General features: G+C 33.4%; 1 pseudogene; it reads right to left on the bottom strand.

The window, feature by feature from the left end:
• Positions 1 to 923: 923 nt before the first annotated feature.
• LOC109436353 (large ribosomal subunit protein eL6) lies at positions 924 to 1,776 on the bottom strand (annotated as a pseudogene).
• Between the last annotated feature and the right edge of the window lie 7,116 nt (positions 1,777 to 8,892).

Here is an 8,892-nt window from a genome sequence, read left to right as displayed (position 1 = left end):
CAATCCATGAGCATGGAATGTCTTTCCATTTCTTTGTGTCTTCTTGAATTTCTTTTTAAAATGTCTTATAGTTTTCAGTATACAGGTCTTCCTCATCCTTGATTAAGTTTATTCCTAGGTATTTTATTCTTTTTGCTACAATTGCAAAAGGAATTTTTTTTTTCTTTTTCTGAGATTTCATTGTTAGTATATAGGATATAATAGACTTTTGTATGTTGATTTTGTAGCCGGCAACTTTACTGTATTCGTTGATTGTTTCTAATAGCTTTTTGGTGGAGTCTCTAGGGTTTTCTATACATAGCATCATGTCATCTGCAAAGAGCGATAATTTAACTTCTTCATTCCCAATTTGGATGCCTTTTATTTCTTTCTCTTGCCTGATTGCTCTGGCAAGGACTTCCAACACTATGTTGAAAAGCAGAGGTGATAGGGGACAGCCCTGTCGTGTTCCTGAACGTAGAGCAAAGGTAAGCCTGAATTCTAAGCCACCTGTAAAAGTTACTCATTTTTTTCTCTGGGTATCTCCCATGTATAAATGAGCTATACATGCTAATAAGTTTCTGTTTATCAAGTTTTCTTTTGTTAATCTTCTTTGGTAACAAGGACATGAACCAAGAGCTTAGAATGGTAGTGGAAAAATACCTTTTTCCTTCCCTACAGAAGAATCTTTCCTTTCTTCTTCCAGTTTCTTGCAGATTTAGAGGTTCCTCGGTTTGTGGAAACAAAGCTCTAATATTCCTCCATCTTAACATCAATCTTCACATGGTCTTCTCCTCTATATGTTTGTGTCTTCTCCTTTTCAGTCTCTTATCAGGATACTGGATGTTGGATGTAGGGCCCATCCAGTTAACCCAAGATGATCTAATGTTGAGATTTTTTTTTTTTAACAGTTCGGGCATTTAATTAGGTTCTTCATAATTAATTTAGAACACCAGTTTGTGAGGATAAGCTCCATTTGTGAGAGCAAACACAGAGCGGAGGTAGCCCTGGAGCTGAGGAACAGCTTTGATTTTTGGCAGAATTTGCGAGTCCACGGCTTTCTGATGAATTTTGCACTGCTCTGTAATCTCGTATTTCTCTTTCTCTGAGTTGAACATCTCCCCCTCCTGGTGTCTGGGCTTATGCAGCTTCTTCTTTGAAGTAAGCAGCAGTAAGATGTTTGGGAATTTTCACACCACTGATACCAATTTTGGTGGAGGTGGCGATGACAAATTTCTGGTGTGTTCTATGCAGAAGAACTCGATTGAGGGACAGAGGTCCAGTCACAAGTAGGAAGCCACTGCTCAGCTGCTGCAGGAAAACCACCCTCTCGTCTCTATGGCGTCCAGTGAGGATGATCAGAATGGTTCCGGGAGTGATGCTGGCCCCAAGTTTTCTCACGTGCTGACTGAAGGGTTTCTTGCCGTGGCTCAACAGCTTTCGAGGCACATCTTCAGTAGGATAGTATCTAGGCATTTGGCGAAGTTTAACCACGTGGGTGCCAGCATTCTTGTCGCCACCAACTGGTTTTGTGACAGTAGCAAGAATCTTCTTCTTTTCAATCCTGGATTTAGCTAATGAATTCTTCGTCTTGTACATGGCCTTTCAGGAATACATAGTTGATTGGGAATATCTGCCGATTCCTCTGACCAGGACAGGATTTCGGCTGCAGTGGGGCTTCCTCTTAGGCGTTTTGGCCTTGAGGTTAGCTTTCTTAATCTTGTCACCAGCATCAGCCTTCTTGGCTTCAGGTTTCTTCTCCTTAGTGTCCGGCTTCTCAGGTTTTTCACCTGCCATCTTGCAAGCTGGGAAAGAGCTAACCTTGAGATCTTTAATTCTATCTGCAAAGACCATTGTTACAGTTAAAGCTGTTGTCAGAACTCTTAGAACTAATAAAAAATTCAGCAAAGATGCTAGACACAAAATCAAGATGCACAAATCAGTTGTATTTCTTGTATACACTAACAACAAACATACAAAAATAAAATTAAGAAAATAATTCTATTTGTAATAGCATAAAAATAATAAACTACTTTGGAATAAACTTCATTAAGAATTCAAAGAATTGTACACTACAAAATATTGCTGAAAGAAATTAAAGAAAATACAAATAAGTTGAAAGACATCCCACGTTCAGTGATTGGAAGACTTTAATATTGTTACGATGTCAATACTACCTAAAGCAATCTAATTGTCCGATACAATCCTTATCAAAATCCCAATGATGTTTTTTTGCAAAAATATAAAAATCCATCTAAGATCCATATGGCGTCTTAAAGGACCTCAAGCACCCAAAACAATCTTGAAAAATAAAAAGTTTGGAGGACTCACACTTCCTAATTTCAAAGCTTATTACAAAGCTACAATAATAAAAATGGAGAACTCAGAAATAACCTCTCCCATTTGTGGTCAAATGATTTTCAACAAGGGTACCAAGACCTTCAGTGCAATATGGACAGTCTTTTCAGTAAGTGTTGCTGGGAAAACTCAATATCAACAAGCAAAAGAAGGAAACTGAATCCTTAACTCACACTATATTATATGTTAAAATTAACTAAAAATGCATCAAAGACCTAAACACAAGAGCTAAAATTATAAAACTCTCAGAAGGAAACACAGGGCAAAACTTTATATAACTGGATTTGGGAATGATTTCTTGGATATAACACTAAAATCCCATGCTACAAAAGAAAAAATGGATACATGGCTCTCTATCACAATTAAAACAAAGGAAAACTTTTGTGCATTAAAAGATCTTATTAACTGAGTGAAAAGGCCATAAATGGAATGGAAGAAATATTTGCAAATCATACATCTCATAATCAATTAATACCCAACTTCTATGTAAAAAACTTCCAAAACTCAACAACAACAAAAATAAAGAGTTTGACTTAAAAACTGAGTTAAAGACTTTTTCTACAAAATAGATATATGCATCGCCAATGAGCACATAAAAATATGTTCAACATTATTAATCATCAAGGAAATGCAAATCAAAACAACAATAAGATACCACTTCACACTAATTGGGATGGCTACTAGCAAAATAACACAAAATAACAAGTGTTGGCAAAGAAGTAAAAAAATGGAAATCCTAGTAAATTAATGGTGGGAATGAAAAGGATGCAGACACTGTGGAAGATAGTATGGAAAGTTCCTCAAAAAGGTAAACATAAACTTATCATATAATCCAGCAAATCCACTTCTCAGTATAAGGCCACAAAAATTGAAAGCTAGGACTAAAATAGATACTTGTATAGCCATGTTCATAGCAGGACTATTCACAATAGTCAAAGGATGGAAGAAACCCAAGTATCCATCTGTGGATGAATAGATAAACAAAATGTGATATACACATATAGTGAAATAGTATTCAGTCTTAATAATGAATGAAATTCTGATTCAATGCTACAACATGGATAAACCTTGAAGACACCATGCTAAGTGAAATAAGCCAGACATAAAAGGACAAACATTGTATAATTCTACTTATATGAAGTACCTAGAATAGGCAAATTCATAGAGATAGAAAGTAGAATGGCAGTAGAATGGCTGGATGGATGGAGGAATAGAGTTTATTGGGTACAGAGTTTCATTTTGGGAAGATGTAAAAGTTCTGCAGATGGATGATGGGAATGGTTGCACAAGAACTTCCTTCCTTCCTTCCTTCCTTCCTTCCTTCCTTCCTTCCTTCCTTCCTTCCTTTTTTTATTAGTTTCAAGTTTCAGGTGTACAAAACAATGCAATAGTTAAACATTTCACCCCTCACAAAGTGATAACCTCTTCTTCCCCAATCTATTTCCCCTCTGACATCATATGCATCTATTACAATTCCACTGACTCTGTTCCCTATGCTGTACTCCATATCCCGTGACTATATATATTAAATTATAGTTGACATACAATATTATTCAACTTCAGCTTCAGGGGTACTGTGCCATGGTCAAGCATCTACACCGTCCATGAAGTGGTCTCCCTAATAAGACAAAGAATGTGAATGTTCTTAATGCCACTGAAATGTATATGTAACATGATTAAAATAGTAAATTTTATGTTATGCATATCCTACCAAACTTTTGGAAAGGTCATTTTTCACTTAATGTCATAGTCAGGGTTGTATTTTTTTTTCCAGGATTTTAATGATTTTTGTCTAATGTCTTATAGACTCCATTTTTTTTTAAATGAGATGTTAGCAATCATTCATTTCAATTTCTCCTTGTATGTAATTGGTTATTTTTCTCTTGTTCCCTTCCAAAATTTGTCTTTTTCTTGGTTTGTTTATGACATACATAGGCATGGTTTCTTTTGAATTACCCTGCTTTGGTTACTGAATTTTATAAATCTATAAACTATCTTTTATCAAATTTGGAAAACATTCACCCATCCTTTCTTCAAGTATTTCTTTGCCCATTTTTTTTCCCTCCTATAATTATGGTACTAAGAAAAACATGTTAGAATTTTTGCTCTTGTGCTATAGTTCCCTAAAAACATGTTCTTTGATTTTTTTCAATTATCTTGCTATATTCTCTTCATATTGGATATTTTATATAAATCTGTCTTTTAGTTGACATTCTTTCTTCTGTTATATTTGTTCTACTCCAAAGCTAATCAAGTGATTTTTATTTTATACATTGTATTTTATATAATTTTGGGGAGTTTAATTTTTGTCCCAGTCTGTCTGATTGAAGATAGCAAATGTTGCCTAAAATTTTTAATGAGTTGTTTCTTTTTCTTCAACATTCACAAAACTAAACATGGAAAGAAAACAGAAAATATTGAAACGTTCAAATTATATTTTTTGTGCTTAACAGATTTTAAAATCAGAGTTTAATTGTAGGAAGCATATGCCATTACAACTATTTTAAGCAAAACATAAAAATAGCATTTAATACAGAATAAATGGTGTTTATTTCAATACTTATAGAAAGTTTGTAGGAGTAAGTTCTATGTTGGTCCTCTATTAATGACTCCAGCACTGGTCTGCAAAAATATTACTATGTGTGCCATCATCTGGGAGACTGGGAATTAATTAGCCTTACTTGTGAGAAACAACACTCGAAGCAGCTGGTATGACTTACTCACTTTTCAAATTTCTATTCATGGAACTTAATTTGCATCTAGATTTTATTTTTATTTTATTTGCAAAGGATATTGAGAAATACAGTTTTTAGCTTTACCAGTCTAAAAGTATAGGCAGATACAGTAGAAGAATGCTGGACTTGAGGCTTTGTGTGTATTCACCATTTCCTCCACAGTAGCTAATCTGAAATAGAGAAACTTTGTTGTCCTATAAAAGAAATCAATGACTGAGAAGATTTTAATTTTAGTTCTCAAATTAAACAGTTGCATGCCTTTGAAAAACTCTATTTTATTTGGATTTTTAATTTATCTATAAAATAGAAACATCGTTAGACTACTTCACTATAATGATGTAAAAGTGGCATGTTAACAGATATGAAAATATTAAAAGAAATAAAACAGAAATAAGAGTTATTTTTGTAAGACAAAATGTTACTTCTGGATTTATAGTTTCTAGTAAAAATGGAATCTGGCCCTCAGTTTCTCCTTTGTCTTTCTAGAGTGTATCCATTCTTCTGATAGATAGGAGGGAAGGTCTTATATACTTTTCAAAATTCTTACTATTTTGATGTAGTAGTATAATATGGGCCAGATCTCTCCCATTTTAAAATAAATAGTCCCAGCATGAATTCTATTTCTTTCAGGAAAAATATTTAGAAACATTTTATTTTCACTCCATTCCCTTTTTCCTATTTAGACATTTGAGTATTCAAAGTGGCAGGGTATTCAGAGAAAAAAAAGGAAGGGATAGAGTCTTCCAATTAATTGTGGGGATGATGTAAACTAGGGAATTGCCCTAATATTATAATTTAGAAGTATATATTATTTTGCTGTATAGTGGTGGTTGCCAATTAGTGGTCAAAATTAAAAAATGGATGTATAATCAAATCTATAATAATTTCATAATGTATAAGTATGAAATCATGTGTTATACCTAAAACTAATGCAATGTTGTATGTCAATTATACCTCAATAAAAAAAGAAAAAATGAATTTTGTGGAAATGAATAATATTCTGTATTATTTGGAGACTACATGTAGTAAAGGAGAAATAGTATATGTGGAATCTCATTTGCAATGTATTACAATTTTTTACGTCCAAAATTTTTCAAATAGTTCTCCAGGATAAAGTAATTCTTGCAGTAGGTTGGTTTGTAAGTGGTTCAAAAAACACTGGAAAAGAAGAAAAAAAAAGATCGTTTGAACAACGCATATTTATGTATAGGACGATCTCTTATCTATTCAAGTTGCTATTTCACTTCTTTGATATCAAAATAGGATTATCTAAACTCCTGAATCACTGTAAGCTTCAGCAAATGGGCAATGATAGGCTTAGCACAGTTTGAAACTCACAGTTTTGCTTTAATCTATTATTTCTCACATAAGTGCACATTGTGCCATTGTTCTTGATCTAATTTATTCTGCCTTCTTGGGCAAAATTGTTGTCTGAGTATGCAATGAACACACTGTGAAGAAAATCCTCCATATTAAAATAATAATAGCAATGTTTAATTTTTAAGCTCATTGCACATTTCACAAGAAGATATGTCAGATTTGTTATTGGTGGAAAAAATATGTATATATAGGAACAAATTCATAGAATCATTAGTAATTACATAAGGGAACTATTAAGCAAGTCCATTAGAATTACACACATACATAATTCTATATTTTATATAATTATATGTACATATAATTATATACATAGAATTACATATAGAATTACATATATTTTAGAATTATATATAATATATTACATTATATAATATATATTTATATAATTTTATATATATATATGATTAACCCATTTTAAAATTTAGAGGGTACATAAATTTGAAAGATATTATTCTATAATTCAGATCACTTTTTGGCTTTAATTCTACATAGATGATACTTACATTGAATTTATTTACCCTAGTTCTACTCTAATTCCCCAAGAAAGTGTTTGCTATCATTGTATAAATCAGTATAAAAATTGCTGGTTACAATACCAAGAAAAGAAGGGAAGTCAAAATGTATTTTGGAGACAGAAAACAAGGTGGGAGTGACATTTGAGTCAGGAGTCTTTCTTTGGGCTGTGGAAAAAAATAGAATGAGATTATCGATGATTTCCAAAGGAAGACTCAGCTTGAGTATAGCCTCTAAACTTGTTTTCAATTTCAACGACCTTGCAGATTTTATCATCCTTTATATTTGTTTGTTTGTGTTGCTTACATACTGACATAGTACCAGTTATTTACAACATGAAAAGCCAGTTGTGTCCAATGAAAATAATGTTAGCATCATTCACATAGTTTATAAAATTATGGAGGAAAATGTTTGGTTTTGAATATCTTTATTGAAATCCTTAGAGGTTCCTCTCACCAACTACTTAGGTTTCCCTTAGGAATTTATTTTATAAGAGCTGTATATATATTACATCAACAATTGGCTATTAAACCAGCTACAAAATGCAGTGCTAACTTCTGTTATTTCCTTTCACTACATAGAAGTTAATTCCAGTTGCTTCTGTCTAGGCTCATCTATTATATTTTAAAAATGAACAAATATTTGATGGATCAGAGAGTAGACTAATAGCTTTTATCTATGAATACACAGACATAATTGCACACTCACAAATGCCAAATTACTCTTTTGACCCATTCTGTAATATCTGATTCAGTTTATTATGTATATAATCTGTTTTAAACGCAACGCAGTTGGACTCTAGTGTGCAATCTTTCTCAAAATAGTAGTTTTGGAACTAAATTAAACCAACCTTAAAAATGGACATTAAAAAATGCATTATGAGCTATTTAACGTGAAAAATGAAGCAGAAGCACAAAGTATGAATAATCTGACTTTGGAGCTATATACATATCATCACTATATTTTGACTTTCTAGATTCTATTTGATTTAGGGACCTGTACGTAAAATAATTTGTCTCTTGTGCAATATGTAGGCAAGTACAACTTGTATGTGTGGATGAAAAAAAGGTTTCTATGGAAAGTAACTTCACAGGGTGATGTGATCATAAATTCCTAACTGGGTAGGTCATGGTTGGTAGTCACTCTCCTGGAGTATAAGTTCTTCAGTAAAATGTTATCTTTACCTTATACAAGCCCTGTACATCTAGGTTAACATATCTTTGAAATAAGCCTCTAACCACCCTCAAGAGACCACATAATCTTATTGACTATCCTGTAATCCAATCCCTGCTTTGCTTTCTCCCAACTTCATAATATCTTCCTTACATTCGTTCCTTAATTTCAATTGCATAAAAGAAACTGCAAACTGTTATTCTCCAAAGCTTTTATCTCAGTCTGTTGAAATTTTGCTTCCAGGTGTTCGTCTTTTTGAATCAAATAAATTATAACAATTCTCTACAGGTGTCGATGTTCTTATGTCAGCCTATCCATATACTTTGTATTAAATATTACATGAGGTGTGACAAAAAACTATGGTGAATGTTTAAATTAAAAAAATATTATTGTAAACTATGGTGAATGTTTAAATTAAAACAAAAATTATTATAGTAGAAGACTGTGGGGTCAGAGTCTCAGAGAGCAGTTTCCAGGCTCTCGGCCTCACGGGGAAGGGTATTAGCTTGGGTAGTAGGTAGCCATCAGCTGTGACTGGTTGGCCATCAGCCATAACCAGTTAGCCATTAGTCACTGATATAACTGCCGAGGCTGCGTTGGTTGGTTGATTGGCAGGCAGAAAACCAGACGGGGGGTTGCGGATCGTGTGGATCCTACTTCCTGTGTCTCATCTAGCCGCCAGCGAGACTGGGGTGGAGGAAGACCCCTTGGTGGGGTACTGGTGAATGTTTACTCCCTGTGTCTCCAACCCAGC

Source organism: Rhinolophus sinicus, chromosome X (assembly GCF_036562045.2).
Source record: "Rhinolophus sinicus isolate RSC01 chromosome X, ASM3656204v1, whole genome shotgun sequence".
In the NCBI taxonomy this organism is placed as follows: Eukaryota; Metazoa; Chordata; class Mammalia; order Chiroptera; family Rhinolophidae; genus Rhinolophus; species Rhinolophus sinicus.
Note: the sequence above shows the minus strand (reverse complement) of the source record. Positions and strands in the feature narration are given on the sequence as shown.